The 21,173-nt window shown below is 37.0% G+C and overlaps 1 long non-coding RNA gene and 1 other non-coding gene across 2 annotated transcripts in view; one reads left to right on the top strand and one right to left on the bottom strand.

Annotated features, from left to right (window-relative positions):
* The window catches only part of LOC145670718 (uncharacterized), a 331,423-nt gene that overhangs the window by 209,015 nt on the left and 101,235 nt on the right, over window positions 1-21,173 (bottom strand). The gene's annotated exons all lie outside the window — the stretch shown is intronic.
* Window positions 7,424-7,497, top strand: TRNAN-GUU (transfer RNA asparagine (anticodon GUU)). Its single transcript has one exon. It is a non-coding gene; the product is annotated as a tRNA-Asn (tRNA).

Genomic DNA, 21,173 nt, shown 5'->3' with positions numbered 1-21,173 from the left:
ATGTCATTTTCACTGATCACGATCTTCTAGGTTGTGAATGTTTACCAGCTGGCATGTCCAGGCCCCTATGGGCTGTATTGCTGAGTTTAGATTTTAGACTAATAAACAGCTGTCTTTAGAAAATAACCTTGTAACACAAATATGATAGTCATGAGTTCCGAACCATCGTATCAAGTGGTATAAATCTCACTTGGGTGGTAAAATTTGTTATTAGACATTCGTGGAAATCAACTGCTCTGTTAAAATATTTCAGTTTTCTAACATTGTTATGCCTAATTATTATTAAGCATTAATAATTAATTATTATTAAGAAGAAGCTGAAAATCGAGAAACATGGAAGAAATATTTCAAGGTCCAAACTGAAAATTAAGAAGAAACGAAAAAAATCTCATCAGTCCCAGGACCGGCAAAAAGGCAGAATACTTAATACTAATAATAATAAGAAGAAGAATAATTTTAAAATTTCGTTCTTGATTATAAGAATACATTATACATTATAAAAGTCGTATACAAAGAAATGTATACATCCTAGAAATAGTATATACATATCAACGAAATACCTTACTACTGTCAAACAACATTTGTACTGTGTATACATTTATATTAATTCTATAGACTGTCACGTCTTTTAATCACGTGGCTCCCCAGCTTGGCTCACAACGATGAGCAAACGCCAATGATTTGAGTATTCTAGTAGGGAATCGAACCTAGAATCACGCGAACAGGAGTCAAAAGTTCTAACCACAAGACTATGGAACCCCTTAGTATGACGTTATGCTTGAAATTCAAATGATTCTACCAAAAACAATTATCAACGAAATAGTTTATTACATCTCTAACACATTACATTTATACTGTGCATACATCTATATTAATTACATTATGAAAAGGAGTAGAATGACTATATGCCTGAAATTAAAATGATCCTACAAAAAGCATATTTTTCAACGAAATACCTTCCTATTGTCATGTATACGGGTAATTTTATTCGTGGGTGGAAGGAGGAGTCGCCCGAAGTAAGGAAGAAATACAATACTCTCCTATCTGATAATTGAAATCATGAATAAATTTTATTATTATTATTCTTTCTGTATATGTTCATTTTCGAGTTAATCATTCCATATCGGACTCCCGAAGAAAGAAAAAAAAAAACTATCGAAACAACTTATTGACCGTGCTGATAGCGACTACTCCCCGTCACGACACCGTTTTTCAGTTTTGTTAGTGTTAGGAAAAAGAAGAGTGAGAAAGAAGAGTAGCAGAGGGAGGCAGAGAAGAAAAAAAAAAGAAAGAATGAAGAAAGATAAAGGATTGGAGGAGAAAGGATTACTGGATAATTCAGGAAATAGAGTAATGAACTTGAATGGTTATTAACGAAGGATCAATTCCGAAGTGATCCGGAAATAGACACATGTCTATAAATACGAGCCTGATCTGGGTCCAGGCGACTGCACAAGAGGGAGTTGCCCAAACCCAGCCCAAGCTAGGTGAAAATGGAATTTAATTGGTTGTAAGGTAATCCTGAATGGTAAATATTAACTATCCAGTCTCTGAACTCCATACTCTGAGATCGACCACACATATGAATTAGCTTGGCGAGACTTCTTTTTTGGAAGGAGAGAGTACCAAATTCTTTTTCTCTTTGATTCCTTCATTTTGTCACACTTCTTGCAACACAGATATTATAGCACAACGACAGTAGAATTTCCAGTAAGTGCACTTTACAGTTCGTTTCAAGACTATTCTAAAACTCAAGGGTCACAAAATCACCCTCCCCTCTTTCCCTTTTGGAAGGGATCTTTCGGGGGGAAAGGTGAAAAATGTGGAAACAATTGGATACAATTACTAAGAACATTTTCCTTCTTCCTTCACAAGTCTCTTGTTTATGGTCATTTCGTCTTGTGTGATAAGGCGGACTTCAGAACACAAAATTGCAACGCTCCAGATTCCCTACCCAAATTGTCACGCGGTTCGTATGTCAGTCTTCGAGTTTCTTCAAAGAATGTTACATTATCTGCTATGAGATCTGCAAACGATCTCCATTGTATAACTGCTATCTCGATAGAGGCAGTGGACAAAACTGAGAACAAAGCTGCCCAAAACAAGTTTTTGACAAAAAAAAAAAAAAAAGGAAGAAACAGAGACAACATTTGTTTTTAGCCAGAAGCGCTCATAAATCACTACCACGTGACGCGAAGACTATTAGGGCTAGAGGTTCAGCAGAGAGCTCTCAATTCCTGGAGAAATTCTATCCTCTACGTTGCCAAGTGTAAACGGAAGTATACATTATAATTAATCTAAATTGATCTGGGGCATTAAATCAAAAACAGAAACCATGAACATATAGGTATTGCTGTTGGAAAATATCATGGAAAATTTTGAGACGGTAAGTGCAATATCTTGTTAAATATTCACATAGAAATATCTACGTGTTATCTTATAGGGATCCTGAAACACTTGCAAGTGGGTAGACATCCCCTTAACCTTGAGAATTTTCCGGAATTACTAAAGCTTCCCACTGATGAAAACGTATAGCCGTTTCCTGAATTCCTGTAAGCGTTTTTTCTTATCACATCTTCCTTAACCACCCTTTTATGAGGGTAGTGTTCTGGCCATTAACCTCCAAGAACAAATCGTGCGAATCTATGGTTCTTTGTGTCCAGTCAAAAATACAGAACATCTGCCTCTCGTATGAGAATTGGAAAGAGTTAAGAAAAATAACAAAACTGTCTTTTTCGTGGCCAAGATACGCAGGTAAATTTATCATTATCATTATAGGGTAAACATTGCTTCAGTGTGGCCAACTTCCAAGATAGACAGGTGGCCAACTTATAGAGTAGTAAGTAACGAATGTCTTATGGGAAAATGCAGGTTCAAGACGAACTAGGCCAAGATCAGTGTTGGGTAAGTTACTTGTAAAAATGTAACGCGTTACAAGTTACTTTACTTTCTTTTAAAATGTAACGCGTTACTTGCCCCAAAAAAGTAACTGTTACTTTACTTCGAAAGTAACGCGTTACTAACGCGTTACTTTTAGGTCCGAAACTTTAAAAATGTGAAAAAAAATATGACTTCAATTTTCCGTACTACTATTACTACCGCTATTATTATTATTATTATTATTATTATTATTATTATTATTATTATTATTATTATTATTATTATTATTATTATTATTATTATTACACAGTCTGAATCGCTTTATGTAAATGCAAGGACAAATTTTTACTTAATATATGAACATTTCAATATAATGTAACATTGATAAAATGCCATACTGCGTTACTTGTAGGGATGGACACGTGCGAGTTTTCTTTGAAACTCGATTCGACTAGAAACAGACATCTTTGAGCTCGATCCGAGAACTAGGCTCGAAAAATTTCCTCCAACTCGACTTGAATTGGGGTCGAGTTTCGAGTCGACTCGAGCCAAATCCGGTGTGTAGTTTCGAGTACTTCTTCAAGTATATTACATAGACAGTATAATTATTATCAATGACATTACTACTACTACAAATTATATTATTATTATTATTATTATTATTATTATTATTATTATTATTATTATTATTATTATTATTATTATTATTTATTAATTATAACAACACTGTATATAAAAATGAAATGAGCGGTTTGTATTTGAATACTAAAAAACTAGTTGATTACCAACATCGGTAGTCGTGAAGTCTAGGAGTGAAGGACATTGTTCACGAGCTTCTGAATTTGGGTTGAGGGTCTAGGTTGAGTATTCGGGCTCGAGCCAAACACTGTTAAGCGTTATAGGGCACTGGCCAAATATCTTAAAAACTACTCGGCCCGAGTTTAGAATTGTGAACGACTCGAGCATCTCGGCTCACAGCTCACCCAACCAACTCGGCTAGAGCCCTTGGCTCAGTTGAGCCGAACCGAGCAAATGGCTCATCCCTACCAAGCCAGCTCGAGCCGATGGTTCACCCCAAGTAATCCGGCTCGAGCCATCTTCTCAGTTGAGTCGAGCCGAGCTGAGCTTGTTATAAAAATAGCTCTTGTGGTCTCGCTATCGAGACGAGACGAGATGCGAGCAGTGTCCCTTCTCGTGAGCAACACTAAAAGTATTCCATATTACTGTTTAGCTTACATTTCTCATGGCTTCGTTTTCCAGTGTAATCAGGCCATGATTTCAAGACGACTTAAAACGAACGAGCCATTTATAAAACTCGACTGGACTCGAAACTCGACGGGAGAAACTGAATCGGCTCGGAACTCGACTCGAGGATATTACCCTTGATTTGACTCGAAACTCGACTTGACTCGACTCGACTTGATACTGATCTGAAAGAACTCCAATATTACATACCATCAGCAAACTATTTTCTAGTAATAAAGTAGGCCTGCTCATCAGAACACAGTTTATTCATATTAACCCCTGACTGTAAATCGTTAATTATGGCACCCTAGTTGTGGATAAATATTTTCCGCCGTGCACTTCAGACACTTTACTTTTAAATTCTGTCCACCATCATCCTCAGCTCTTAAGAAAAAGTATTCTTTCAAATGTTCGAACAGTAAAATATTTTCGTTCTCCATCTTTATAAAAACAACACCAATCAAAGTAAAATAGACTACTAGTATCATTGCACTCCTATTTCACTCACTGAATGTATTGATTTCGCGCTGTCAAAATCTACGACAAAATCTTCCAGGTGCTTGCAATCAATACACGTGATTTCCCTAAGGCTGTCCTCATCTTCAAAAAACAGCAAGTGACACTACGAACTTATCTGTTCTCTGTGTGTCTGTGACTGTCGGTCACTGGCATACGTAGTTCATGCTTGATTGTTTCATTCTGAGAAATTCACTTACAGGAAAGAAACATTTGTTTCCGAAAAAAATATACATATATTGTAGTTACTCATCCGAAATGTAACGCGGAAAAAGTAACGCAAACTAGGTACGTTACTTAAAAATTTGTAACGCGTTACCGTTACAGTTACTTTGGAAAAGATGTAACGCGTTACTAGGAAACGTTACTTAAAAAGTAACGCGTTACAAGTAACGCGTTACTTGCGTTACTTTACTTCCCAACACTGGCCAAGATAAGCAGGTGGCCAACTTAGAGAGGTGGCCAAGTTGACAGGTTTCACTGTAATATAGTAGCTCTTTTTTTCGTACACGTTTCAATAACTCCTTGTTGTCATCTTCAGCACGTGGCTGTTAGGGAATTTTTACATTGATTAGTGGACTCACATTACCGTATAATTCCTCTTCGTAGAAAAACCATACATATAATCGTTAACGCCAAACACCACTTTGTATTTGCTCTTTAAAAATACTACTTGAAGGTTGATGCATTAGTGGCAGCTCTAACTCGGTGCCAGGGACCTAGACTTACCCAGTTTTTGAGTCACAAAAATAATTTAAGCTATTATTTATACATTTTTGGAAGTGTGTAATAAACTTGTGATTTACCTGACATAGTCTGGGTTTTGGCTGGCCCCTCCACTTTTTACTTTCTAGATCCGCCACTGAAAGAGTAGTCCCACAAAAAGTGTGACAATTGAAGCAGACCTTGCAAAATGGCCATACGCAACAATAATAAAATTGTTAGTGGTGACCTTTTTGCAAAGTGTGGTTCAATATTGCAGAAACAAAGAAGCAACAGGTCATATCGGGCGAATAAGATGGTTAGGAAAGTGTTGTGAAATTACAGTCGAACGAAGAAGCCTGTAGAATCGTGGCATGGCATTGTCTTGCTGGAGGATGACTCCCATTTCAAGTTTATCTCTCCCCTTCTCCTCAACAGCAGTTTGCAAGTTGGTTCCGCGTAAGAAGTTAGCATAATATTCACCGTTGGTAGTACAGACTGTGTTTAGAAAGTTAGCACAAATTATTCGTTCTACAAACCGCTTTGAATTTTTTAGGTGGTGGTGATACCAATATTGTCGTGACTAGATTTTTGTTTCTGGGGCAAAACAGGTCGTATCCAGTGTCACGTATCGCTCCCTGAAGACATCAATGTCAGCTTTCATCAACTGGAGATTGAACTGCGAAATCAACATCTGCTGTTGTTTTTTTTCTGGATTAAGGTTTCTGGAGACCCATTGAACGGAGTCATGAACAGTTCTACATGGATAATGTGCCTCACACGTCCGGTCGATATTCCTACATATTCATGGATTTTTTCAGCTACTCAACGGTCATCCATAATCATATCTAGGATACACATTGGATGTTCTGCGTTCCTGCGGTGACTAGACGACCCCTCTCGAGGTTTATCCGTAACGCTTTGCCATTCATGTTTGAATTCGCCGATCCAGCGAATGATGGGGATTCATTAAAGTCTTGCCCTTTTGGAAATCTAAATGAAATCTTTGAGTTTTACGTCCCGCGGTTATGCCGGTTAGGCTAAAGGAGACGGTGATGATGAGTAATGAATGAAATGGTGGAATGAAGAAAGTGGGAGAACCCACGCACACGGTGTTTGTCCACCACAAAGTTCACTTGGCGGGGGCTGGGATCAAACCCGGGACCCCAAGCACCAGAGGTGAACGCTCTACCACTGAGCCCTCTTGCCCTTTTGGATTTAAGCCCTTTCGACAGAAGAATATACAAAATCACAGCCATATCGTTTACGTCAATCATTTCAGCGATTTCTTTAAAATATAAATTTAGCATGAAAAACAAAGCAATGTCTGTAATTGAAGCAGGCCCAAGTTTGCACCAACAACACTGTCTTCTTTGAAACAAGACCCAGGAATATTTATTTCACACTAACAAAGTTGTGTTTTTCATGAAAGAGATATCCAGTACTTTTTAAAACTTACACTAATAGCAATGTTTGTGCTGATTTACTTTCATTTTATATATTATTTTTGAGTTAACGTCCCACGGATATACACCGTGGCTAAGGGAGAAGATGATGATGATTGACACTTGAAATGAGGAGGAGCCGCGGTGACTCAGTAGCAGAGTGTTTACCTTTGATGTGTGGAATCCCTGGTTCTATCCCCGCTTTCACCATCTGAATCTTGTGGTGGATAAACACCATGTGCGTGGGTTTTCTCGGGGTTCTCCTGTTTCCTTCCACTTTCTTCATTCCACCATTTCATTTATTTCTTATCATCACCGTCTTCTTTAAAATACATGGCATAATTGTCGGACGTAAAACTGAAAGATTTAATTTTTTGAAGAGAAGAAAGTGGGAGGAAAGAGGAATAATCCCCGAGAAAACCCATTCACACGGTGTTTGTCCACTCCACTTGACTTGAGCTGGCATCTCATGCACCAGAGATGAGCGCTTATCACTAAGCCACCGCAATCCCATTGTGCCTTTTATGAAACAGAACCCAGTTGCAATAGCAGAGGGAGCCATATGTATCGAAAGTAAACCTTAAGCTATGTAATTTATTACCAGAAAAATCTATCACAAAAGATAGGTGTTTAATGCCTCCGTGGCGCAATCGGCTAGCGCGTTCGGCTGTTAACTGAAAGGTTGGTGGTTCAAGCCCACCCGGGGGCGCTCATTTTTATTCATTATAAGTCGACTACGTTTTCTTATAGTGTCCTTCATTCTTTTGTACAATTTACTAGCTGAAGTATCGTTCTTAGCATGGGAGAATAAATTTATGAAAACCATTTGAATACACTTCTCCCTTAAGATAACGCATTTCAATGATAAGTGTAATGATAACAATTCATAAGATAAATTGGCATAAATTTGGAAACACTCGACCTCCCTAAAATGCGTCCTTTAATCAAAATGACATGATAAAAACTCAGCTTGAAATGGATACTACAGGGTGGCGCGTATTGTATCTACCAGTTGCAGTTGGCAACCCTGATCAAATGCGCGTACGAATGCTGCGCATGCTTACGGCACTGAATAGCAGGGCCTCTGGCAATTAGTTTACCATGGAGCGGTGGTCTGTGCAGACGCGAATTGCGGCGGTGGAAGCCTTTATCCGAACCGGTTCTGTCAGTGAGGCTCAGCGGGCACTGCGACGAAACAGTGATGATCGCCATGTTGCTATACCCGAGAGACACAGTATTCTGAGATGGGTGAGACAGTGGCGGGCCACAGGTAGTGTTGTGAACCGGAAATCACCAGGTCGTGGACGAAGTGTTCGAACAAATGTAAACTTGGAACGAGTGCGCGTAGCGATGGAACGCAGTCCCAAACGTTCAGCACGGCAACATGCACGAACATTACATTTGACACGACGTTCATTGGGTCGTTTGCTGGGTGATTTGAAGTTCCATCCGTATAAACTGCAGGTGGTACAAGAGTTGAGAGCCATTGATAAGGAAAACAGACTCAATAACTGCCAGAACATTCTTGAGTTGATTAACCGAGATCCACTGTTCCTCCAACAACTTTTGATGTCCGATGAAGCAATCTTCCACCTGACTGGGTATGTTAATAAGCAAAACTTCCGGTATTGGTCTCAGGAGAATCCTCGTTCATTACATGAAAAGCCTCAAGGTAGCCCAAAAGTTGTGGTATGGTGTGCAGTTGGAATGTGTGGCATTATTGGTCCCTATTTTTTTGAGGATGACGCCGGACATGCAACAACTGTAAATTCCGACCGCTACTGCCATATGTTACAGACGTTTCTCATTCCGGAATTGCAGGAAAGGGGTGTGATCAATAACGTTTATTTCCAGCAAGACGGTGCTACGGCACACACGGCACGCCAAAGTATGTCTATACTCAGAGAAACATTTCCAAACCGCGTGATATCCCGATTTGGCGATGTCTCATGGCCATCCCGTTCCCCAGATTTAACAGCTCCTGATTACTTCCTCTGGGGATATGTTAAGGAAAGGGTCTTTGCCAATCGCGTGAAGACAATTGACGAACTGAAGACTGCCATTCGTCATGTGATAAGTTCCATTCCACAGGATACGTTAATGCGTGTGATGAATGCCTTCCCACGTCGCCTGCAGCAGTGCATCCAGGAAAAAGGCGGACATTTACAGGACGTTATTTTTAAAGTTTAGTGAGCTCCTTCGACAAGTGTTGTACAGTGTACAAATTGCCAGTCCATATACTTATATTCCATAACAGTTTTGCATTAAAACTTGCATAACACACCTTTGTATTTTCATTTGAAGTTGGTAGATACAATACGCGCCACCCTGTATGTTGCAAAAGCAATATTTCCTTCAGGGATGACCGGGGGAATGAGATTCTCTATTACATTCATAGACGTCCGCAGCGGGTTATTCTCCTCTCCTGGATTTTCAGTTCTTCGAAATACATCCCAAAACAGATTTGCCACTATAGTATTTAATATATTTACTACAATTAGTAAAGTTATCCAATGTTCAACAATTTAAAAAGAAGAAGAAGAAGAAAACATGTTTTGGACAATATTCAAAAACTGATACAAGATTCTGCATTGAAAATACCAGAATCGATAAATACAACGTTGGCTAAGTCATTATAAGACTATTTCTGTCATTAAGAAATATTGACGGGTCAATAATGATAATTTGTGAGCATTTACATTAGGATGATGCATAATTTAGTTTTATTGCCTTGCCGAGTTCTTGAAATGGAAAAGTTTACTTTTCTTTTAACTCTTTCCCTAATGATGGAGACACTAAGATTTATGACTAATTTAAGGAAATGTTTGCAAATGAATGACTTCCGCAACTAATTTCAAGTACAACATCACTTACATTTGAAGTCGATTTCTGAAGATCTGAAAAGAGAATCAAAGCAAGGAAGAAGTTCTATTACCAAAACTTACGAAGGCATTAAAATACAGTAAAAATTGTAAAAGAAGCCCACGTAGAAGAAGAAGAATATTTGGAAATTATTGTAAAATTTGCCAACACAGTAATAGTGAGTTGGACAGAAGATTTAGCAGAGACGCAATAGTTTTAATCTCTTCCTGTTCCTTGTTTAAAATTTTTGATTGTATTCAGCTGATGTCAGAAATCTATTAGTTTATTCATGACGTACAGTACATTAAGATCATTTAGTACAAGTATATGCAAAATTCTTTAAATTCTTGGCAAAAGGTGTAAATAACAATTAAAATAAAAGTTAAACTCTATGTTATGATGCCCTAAAAAAGCGTGTGTGTGAAGATATTAACTATGCCTGTGACAATGGCCACCGTAGAAGTGTCTTTCAGCACAATGAATTGAATAATGACATCATTAAGAGATTGACGCGGAGACTCATCATTGGACCACTGTATGAAGAATTCTGTTGAAGGAGAAGATATTCCAAGTGAAGAATTTTTAATTCAGGTTCTTGAGCGGATCCGTTCAGAAGACAAGGAAGGATCCGTTTGGTTTAAATTAAGGAATTCCTTTGCAAGAACCAATAAGTGATTTCATAATATATTAAGTAAAATAAGTATTTTTACTCGTTTAATTCTCTGGTACATAAATTGACCGATATTAAGTTTATTACGATTGAGACACTTTGCAACAAAATATAGATGACCATATAACTTCTATAAGTAATAAGTTGCAAATAGGTTTATGAATGATTACTCTAATTTGAATTATTGTAAGAAAGCGCTCTTTGGAAAGATTTAGGTATTGGACCAAGTTCAAATATTTCTTTATTGTCTGCTATTCATTTAGAGAAATTCCAAGTGAAATAAGAGTACAGTTTTCTAAATCATGGTAAACTATTGACTTATCTTAATATGTTTAAACTATGTATAAAAAGATGTACTATTTACTGCTTACAAGTTTGTTTATTAATCACTTGAACACGTGTGCATATTTTTTAAATAAGGAGAAACTACAGAGTGAAAAATGTAACACTTTTTAATGAACTTGAAAAGTTCGTTACTGAATTCTCTCTCTCTCTCTCTCCTCACGCGCGCGCGCGTGTGTGTGTCTGTTATTTGCGATTTTTTTTTTCAATTTTGAGCCCTCCATTCGATAGAGCATCAAAAACTATCTGAGAAAGTGACGGAAATTTTCGCGTCACTCTTACTGTTCCCGAGATTTTAGCCAGAAAATGGCTGAAAATGAAATGAAATGAAATTTTTGAGTTTTACGTCCCACGTTTATGCCGGTTAGGCTAAAGGAGACGGTGATGATGAGAAATGAATGAAATGGTGGAATGAAGAAAGTGGGAGGAAACGGGAGAACCCTAAGAGAACGTATAAACACGGTGTCTGTCCACCACAAAGTTCACTTGGCGGGAGCAGGGCAGAAAATGGCTGATTTCCGGAGATTTAAGAAACAATATCTCGGGAACCGTAAGTTATAGGGAGATGATATTAGTGTTGATCAATACCTAAGAGGATGGTGAATATTTTGACACCAAATAGTAACCGGTGGCGATTTTCTAACTGGCCACTAGTTTGGCAAGTACCATCAGGTATATCGGCAGTCGGCACCAAAATGTTCACCATCCTCTTAGGTATGGATTAACACCAATATTATCTCTCTATGACTTACCGTTCCCGAGATATTTGCCAAAAAAAATAGTTCCGATTTCGGGAGATTTAAGGAGCTATATCTCGGGAACCGTAAATCATAGAGAGATAATATTGGTGTTGATCAATACTTAAGAGGATGGTGAACATTTTGGTACCAAATAGTAAGTAACCGGTGGCCACTGGCTAACTGGTCACTGTTTCTCAGATATTACCCAAAGAAGTTCGAATTTCAGGAGACGTAAGGAGCTATATCTCGGGAACCGTAAGTCACAGAGAGATGATATTTTGCGAATTTTTGCGAGAAACAGAAGAAGGTGCGGAAAAGAAGATTTACTTTTACATGTCGGAACAATTAAGTTCGTTCTGGTAATTCTCTTACAGCATTCTCAACTTGTATTATCCCTAGAACAAAACTCTCCTTCAATTTCATTATATAGTTTAATACAGTAATACTACTGGTGTATTTAGGAGTTTGCCTCGCAGTCGGAGGCTAAATCTAAAATAGCAATAAGCCTGGTTTTATTATAACATTATGTATTGCATATAGAATGGTAAAAAAGTTTAACTTAAGTTTTTAGGGGTGGTATTTTAAGCCCTATAGGCCTTTGTAAATACGCCTTTCATTAATTTCAATCTTTCTTTTATTAATTTCAATCAAACTTTTCCTGCACCCGAAAATACCTTTAAAAAAAGAAATAAAAGAAACTCTGTGTAAAAGTCATTTCAAACAGGTCAGCCGTTTTTCTGACCCGCAAAACTATGGATTAGACAATAACCTCGGTCATTTTGAACATTTTATTTTTCACATTTTCTCACTCCCATGCCGATACAGGGTAAACTTAGCCTTAAACAGCATGAGAACTGAGAATTTGTCACTATTCATATCAGCGAGCGAGCCCGAAAAATATGGATTCGACATTAATATGGGACGTTAGTAGTATGTTAAATAAAAGTAAACAATCATGAATATTCATGAGTGTGTACTTTTCTGACATTTTAGCACTTGGTAATGCACGTTTTAAAAAATGGATACACCCTTTTTCCCCGCATACTAATGACACATAATATATGCAGGTGTATCCGGAGGTAACATGACATATAATAAATGTTTCCGGTCAAAAGAAATGTTAATGGGACAAGCAGAATACAGAAAAAACCTTTCGGAAATAAAATATGCAGATCACACACGTAGAACAAGGTAATTCATTAATATTCAGCACAAGCAACGCGACAGCTGCTGCTGGAGAATTTTCTAGAAATTTGGATCGTTGGTATGAGTGAAAGAAAGCACTGGAAAACTTCCAGATCTTTTTTTAATTTATTATTGTTGGAATAGGGGAAAGAACACACTCGAAACTTCTGGAAAGATTGAAGGGCATATAAATACTGATGCATTTGCATGATGTGTACATTTAGAAAGAAGAGGCCACCAAGTACATCAAGTGTTAACTTTGCGAAGAAGATATTTTATTACTAGGAGAGATTGGAAGATTGGTAAGTACTAACGTTGTAGTTTTCTTGTATTATACTTGTTCATTTTTTATATGGGAAAGGGACATATTGTAATTGTTTGGAGTATAAGGGGGACGGAACTGTTTGGTTTTATCGGGAATTGATTGCGGATTTTCCGGCATTGAAAAAATGATATGACTCGGTGTACTTTTATGGAATTATAACTTGACTAAGATATAGTATAATGTAATATGTAGGGAATCAACATTAATGATTGCACCGGGAATCGAATGAGTATTCTCCCAGGTGGAGAACCGTACGCTAAATTTTATGCTTGAAGTGTGAACTTATTACTTATATGTAGCTATGAATTGTGTATGACATAACAGGTATATATAAATTATATTGTACAGAAAGTTAGCAGAATGCGCCCCGGGAATCGAATTACTATTCTCCCACGTGGAGAACCGTACGACAAACATTTTGATTGCAGTGCGAACTTGTTACTTATATATAGTTATGAATTGTGTAAGACATAACAGGTATATATAAATTATATTGTACAGGAAGTTAGCAGAATGCGCCCCCGGGAATCGAATGAGTATTCTCCCAGGTGGAGAACCGTGCGCTTGCTTGCACTGTAGACTTTTTTCAGTTATAAATGGTATATTTTACAATCTTATATTGGGTAGGTAGTTAACAGAATGCGCCCCGGGAATCGAACAATGGCTCTCTTACATGCAAAGCCAATATGGTTGAGCGTTAGTGTTACGTTGAATATCATATTTTTTTGTAATTTGAAAAGTCGTAATACGGTAACTAATTGCATTTTTTTTCTTTTCTGTTTTAGGTGCTGAAGCAACAAGTAGTGGACCTGCAAGCAGCAGGGTATGTTGGATCGTCTGAAATTGTAAGTGATCTACTATCGCTTTTGTACCTATATTATAAAAATAATCAATATATCGTTCTGAATAATGTTCGCTCAGCAGCGGATATTATAGAGCTTTTTGACCACGGATTTTTCCGTGAAGATCGACTGTATGATGCGGCATTTATGTCATATTTAAATTATATGGCTTCTGAGAAGGGGCAGTTAGAGCGAGTGAGTGACAAAAGTGTATCCGCGTTCTTTTCATTTACGGGAAATCGAGAAAATGTTCAATCAGAACATAATGATGATGATGATGATGACTCATTACATATTGATTGGGCACTATTAAATGAAATTAATTTGGATGAACCAGTAGAAATTCAAAATTCCGAAACTGACTTTACAGAGATGTTGTGGCAAAAATTACAAGAAATTGAGGAAGAAAATGCGCGTGTTGATCGTCTGAATAATGCACATTATTCAGAAGATATGCGACCCACAACTTCTCAGCACCCTCCATTGCGAGGGTATGGAGGGAATGAAAGAGAGTGTAATATGTTTGAAATTGTGGGGAGAAATGTGAGAGAGTACCCGCGTTTCAATATGAAAGGGGTGGAAATTATTGTAAAACCAACTGTACAATATGTAATTACAAATCCCATGGATTATATTACATCCATGATGGATTATGCGCTTTCTACCGTTCTGAGGGATACACGGCCCCACGATTTTGTCGGTTTAAGAATAAATTCCGACCGAGATCTTCTGAATAAAGAAGTGTTTGTTCCATGGCGAAAACGTCAAAATTTGAATACCGATGTGGTTCTTAGAACGGTGGAAAACGTACTAAATAGCAACGAATCATTTCTTTTAGGAAATCAATTAGAATTCCGGTTTGACATCGTTGATGGATTACACGGACAGGGTATATCTAAACGCGCAGCGGTAAGAAAATATGCAGAAATGAGTATGTTTTTCAAGGATCATGTGGTGGCCACAAAGGCTAGCGATTTTCTTTGTCTGCCAAAATCCATAGTATATTGGATTACGAAACATGAACAAAGTAAGGATGCACTATACAATATGACCTTGCCTACGAAGAAAACATGGGTTAATAAAGCACAAAAATTGTGTAACGATGCGAAAATGTACGTTGAACGGAAACAGGGATTTGATTTGGAAAATGTAGTTGCTTTTCAAAATTATTTAGTGAAAAAGAATTATCAAATTGTAGTATATGAATTACCGGAAAATTCCAGAACACCTGTGGTACGCTACCCAGGAATAAATGCTGAGAAAAAGATATTTATTTTGTATCAGAGAGGGGATACTGTGGGCCATTTCCAGCCCATTAAGAATATTACTTCGTTTATGGGTAAGACAAGTTTTTGCTTTTCGTGCTTGGAAGGATTTAGATCAGATCGTAGTGCTCACCAATGTCAGATGAGATGTTCGTACTGTGAACATTTTCATAGTAAAGAAACTAACGCGAAATTGGTACATTGTACACAATGTAATAGAAACTTTGCTGAAGGCATTTGCTTTAATAACCATTTAACACTAAATAAAGTAAAGAAATCCACATGTGATTACGTAAAATTGTGTAACGCATGTGGTGTAATTTATGATGTGAGAAAAAGAAAATCAGCTCATGTATGCGGCGACTACTATTGTAGTCTTTGTAAAGTGCACGTAACTGTTGGCCATCGATGTTTCGTTCAAAAGTGTAAACTAAAACGCACTGAACGGTTTTTGTATATTATATTTGATGTGGAAACCATGCTATTAGCACCAAATGAGAAAGGTGAACGGGAGCATGCCGTAAATTTATGTTGTTGTTTGAATGTATGTTTTCACTGTATAAATACTGGAGTAGATAGTTTGTGTTTCAAGTGCGGAGATAAAATATCCGGGAACCGTATGTTTTCTTTCACAACCATGGAGGCGTTTATTGAACATGTGCTTATGGAAAGACCAGAGTATCAGATTATTGTGGCACTTGCTCACAATAATTCGCGATATGATGGTCTATTTTGTGTGCGGACACTTATTGAGAAACAAAAAATAACTCCACATGTTCTTATGCACGGTCAAAAGATATTTCAAATTAGTATTAGTAATCGTTTTTATTTTCGGGACACTTTTCTTTATCTTGGTGTAAAATTATCCAAATTACCGAAAACCTTAGGATTGAATGTGGAATTGAAAAAAGGAGATTTTCCATACCTCTTTAATACAGAGGAACATCAAAATTATGTTGGAGAATGGCCGGCATTGCATTATTATGACCCAGACTCACGTAGTACGGCAGACCGGGCAGAACTTATGCTGTGGCATGAAGAGCGAGTACGGAGCAGTGATATTTTTGATTTTCAGAAAGAATTGATGGAGTACTGCCGGAACGATGTGCGTATATTGGCGGAGGCAGTAATTAAATTTACCTCCATGATTGTAGAGAAAACAAATGGTATTCAATGTTTTATTTCCAGCACAACGATCGCTAGTCTAGCAATGTTGACGTACCGGTGTCATCACCTGATTGAAAACACAATTCCAGTTATTCCTCCAAACGGGTTCCAACTTACTCAACAACAGAGTATTAAAGCATTAAAATGGTTGAAGTATATGGAACATGTAACAAAGAGATCTATTGTTACTTCGAATAATGCGTTGGAGGAACGGTTTGGCAGATATAAAGTCGATGGTTTTGACGCTAAAACAAACACTATATATCAGTTCATGGGATGTTACTGGCATTCCTGTAAAAGCTGTTATAAAGATAATAGAAATAGCATTTTATGCAAAGAAAATGGTGCGTACAACACTTTTGAAAAGAGATACGAACAAACAGTGCACTGCCGCAACTATCTGAAAAAATTAGGCTATAATTTAATAGAAATTTGGGAATGTGAATGGGATGCAATGGTAAAACGTGATAAACATATACAGAAGATCCCCGAACAACGGTGCAAACATATTCATGATCCTCTCATTCCGAAATCTGCCTATCAAGGAGGTAGAACAGAAAATTTTAAGTTATATGTAGACTGTGCAGAGGACGAATACGTAGTTTACGTAGATGTCACTTCGCTTTATCCCGCAACAATGTGTAAACGAGGCATGCCTGTGAATGTACCTAAAGTACACAATGGTCCCAATTTCCCCAATGTGCGAAACATTCATGGACTTGTAAAATGCAGTGTTCTTCCACCCTCCGATTTATATTTTCCAATCCTCCCTTATGTTACGGGAGGAAGATTAATCTTTGGATTGTGTAAATCGTGCATGGATGAACAAAATGATGATGAATGTACGCACATAGATCTTGAACGTATCATTACCGGTACGTTTTGTACCCCCGAACTGCACAAAGCATTAGACAATGGGTATGAGCTAATTGAAATTCATGAAATATGGGAGTTTGATTTATTAGTCCCGGAAAAAGATGTTTGTGAAGGATTATTTGGGTCATATGTGAAATCCTTTTTACAAATGAAACAAGAAGCTTCAGGCTTTCCTGCAGAATGCAGTACAAAAGAAGAGCAGGAAAAGTACATTCAAGAATATTTCAGGCATGAGGGGATACAGTTAAATTATGAGAACATAGAATATAATCCAGGCCTGCGCAGTACAGCGAAACTGTTTTTGAATTCGCTGTACGGGAAATGGGGACAAAGAACAGACCTTTCACAGTGCACAATGGTTGATACAGCAGAGGATTTTTTAAAAATTTTAACAGATCCTAAATATGAAATTCAAGCTGTAACACCAGTTGGTGAAACTCATTTAATTGTTCAATATAAAGACTGTGAGAGTGAAAATATCCCATTAGCATTTTCAAATGTTGTGCTGGCAGCATTTATAACCTCATGGGCACGATTGTGGCTGTATGATCTACTAACAAGTGTTGGAGAACAGAATGTAATCTATTGCGATACGGACAGTATCATGTTTATACAAAGAAAAGATGAGCAACTCCCATTAAAATTAAGTTCATATTTGGGTGGGTTAACAAATGAAGTTCCCGAAGGTTGGGAAATACGTAAAGTAATAGCATTAGGTGCAAAGAATTACGCCTACGCTTTACGCAATGCTAGTGGGGAAATGAAATATGTCTATAAAATACGTGGAATAACATTAAATCACAGAACAAGTGATAAAATTAATTTTGATAGTTTTTATGATTTAGTGACGGGGAATCGGGAGGCAACTGTAATCGAAATGCCATCCAAAATTGTTCGGAAACCAGATTTGCGCATCTTTTCTCGAAGAGAACTAAAGACACATCAAATGGTGACCAGTAAACGCAGACGAATAGACGCTGACATTGTGACTGACGTACCAAAAAGTGTTACTGTTCCGTATGGCTATAGATCTCATAAATGATTGGCCAGAGACTCGTTTTTTGGGGAATAAAAAGCAGAGTTTCTATCACATTGTGTCATTTGCAACGAAGATGTTACGTTTTAAACATCCGTGCACTATTCTCATAGCCGGCCCTTCCCGTGCTGGTAAAACTCACTTTGTGAATCGATTAATCAAAGAAAGAAATGATATGTTTAATGTTTCCTTTAAAGAAATTGCATGGTGTTATGGCGCAGTTATACCAAACTTGGACGTTGATGCAAAAATACGTTTTCTGGAAGGAATCCCCGATATAAATACTTTTGATATAAGTGAAAATTCATTACTCATATTAGATGATTTAATGTCAGAAACAAATGATGATGTGGCCAAATTATTTACCAAGTACGCTCACCACAAGAAATTAACCGTAATATTTATTGTTCAAAATTTATTTCCAAAAAACCGGCATGCTCGAGATATTAGTTTAAATGCACATTATATAGTGGTATTTAAGAATCCACGTGATAAGTTACAAATTGAATATTTAGCAAGACAAATTATGCCTCGTGAAAGCAAACAACTCGTAAATGTCTTTGAGGAAATTACACAAAAACCACACACGTATTTATTGTTTGATCTTACACAACAAACACATGATGCCCTACGACTGAGAACAAATATATTTCCCGGAGAAATAATGCATGTGTACAGTAGTGTTAAAAACGCGGCCACACCGTTTTATGTTTAGTTGGCATCAAGATGTTGAAGGTAAAACATCATTATAATACGCTCTGCACGCTTGCGAAATGCAAGCCATCCGATCGAAAAGTTATTCTTCAAAACGCACCGGGTGATTTGATTCGTACCATATCACAAGTAGCAAAAAATACTATAAAAGGAAATATCCCCATATCATTAATTCAGAAGCAAAGGCTCCGTAGACATAAGAAGATCTTACGTGCTCTCTCCTCAAAACTTTCTCTTAAAAAGAAAAAGAAATTATTACTACAGAAAGGTGGTGCATTACTTCCATTAATTCTCGGGCCACTCATTGGTGCCTTAGCCTCAACAATTTTTGGAAGATAACATGTCGGAATTACGTAAAATGCTATTAGTTCCAGAAAATGCACTTCATAGAATACAATCTAATTTAAAGACGCATGAAGCACATCAATCAAGACTAGATAAAGATATGAGCGAAATCTTACATCGTACAGATTTGAGTAGAGAACAAAAATGGAAATTGTATCAGCAAGTATTACATCAATATTTACATTATAAATCGAGTCCCACACCGGAAAATCCTATTGCCTTACCCATTGTTGACTCAGAAAATGCAAGTAGTCGTACAGATAGTGGTATTTTAACTCTTGTACCCGATATATTACAATCAGTACCAAAAACACTTCGAAGGAAAACGGATTTATTACTTAAACAACTCATTAATTCACAGAAAATCTCGTGGGATCAAACAGGTACAGTAGCTATCGATGGAAATATCATTCCCGGTTCCAATATTATCGATTTAGTAAATGATGTCGTTCGTACACGAAAATATTCAACACAACCAGTAGGATTACAGCCATTTAAAACGTTATTGGATGATATTAATGTTCCTCGGGAATTTATTAGTTCACGTACACCAGGACCGCCTTCACCTGCTTTTACAACCCCGAAAGTGACTGGCAGTAAAATTCGAAAACGGCATTCTTCTTCGACTGCAGTATCCCCCGCAATTGCAGCTAACGTATTTCGGTATTGGAAAGAATATAAAATGTAAATAAGAAATGACAAAATTATCAAAAATCTATTACAAGTATTCAGATCCTGCATCTTTATCCAGTGTTAGTACATTAGAACGTAAAACAAAATTATCCCGAGAGAAAATTAAAAAATGGTTAGCATCACAAGATGCATATACAATGCACGCTCCAATACGAAAAACATTTCCACGGAAACAATATTATGTTAGTGGTCCTAATGAAACATTACAATGCGATTTGGCGGACATGCAAAATATTGCAAAGTATAATGACGGATATCGCTATATTTTATGTGCAATTGACATTTTTTCGCGGTACTTGTATTGCATTCCTGTGAAAACAAAGAAAGGGCCTGAAATGGCTAATGCAATAACTTCAATTTTAAATCAAGTGCCATTACTGGTTCACGTTCAAACTGATTTAGGGTCAGAATTTTATAATCGCCATGTAAAGAAAGTGTTTAAAGATTTTGGGATTAATCATTATAGTGTACATTCGGAAATGAAATGTGCGTTAGTAGAAAGAGTAATTCGTACCATTAAAAGTAAAATATATCGTTATTTTACTGCAGAAAATACGTATCGGTACATTGATGTCTTGGATCAAATTGTACACAATTATAATCATAGTTATCATTCAACTATTAAAATGGCACCCGCAGAAGTAAATGATTCAAATATCAATCAAGTGTGGAATACGCTGTACGGAAAGACTGTACATAAGAAGAAATTAACTTGTAAATTTCAAGCAGGAGATTATGTTCGTATTACTAAATATAAACATAAGCTTGAAAAAGGATATTTGCCCAATTGGTCTCGAGAAATATTTCTCGTTGATAAATGTATAAAATCAAATCCTGTAACTTATAAATTAAAAGACTGGAATGGTGATGAAATTAAAGGAATATTTTATGCTGAAGAATTACAAAAAATATTTCTAAGCTCAAACAAAACCTATTTAATTGAAAAAGTTCTTCAACGTAAGAAGGGGTGGGTTTTCGTAAAATGGTTAGGCTACCCAGAAAGTATGAATTCGTGGATTCGAGTATCTAGTATTCAGTCTGCATAATGAATTCGTCATTGAAACACGGTTTTTACGTGACGTTACCTTCCAATGCAAGTAGTACACTTTTTGATAATACAACATCCTCATTTCGAGTAAAACTTGCAAGGGCCATAGATTTAACGGACGGAGAGTGGGTTGTGGGCTTAACACAAATTAATATACCGTGGAGTTTTTATAATGTTGGTCCGGGTGAACAAATTACAATCGATACATTTATTGATGGTGAATATATTCGATATCCTGTTAAAGTAACGGAGGGATATTATGCATCCATTAAAGC

Source organism: Thermobia domestica, chromosome 14 (assembly GCF_964235325.1).
Source record: "Thermobia domestica chromosome 14, izTheDome1.hap1.1, whole genome shotgun sequence".
Classification (NCBI taxonomy): Eukaryota; Metazoa; Arthropoda; class Insecta; order Zygentoma; family Lepismatidae; genus Thermobia; species Thermobia domestica.
The sequence above is the reverse complement of the archived record's forward strand: the minus strand, read 5'-3'. Positions and strand labels throughout refer to the sequence as shown.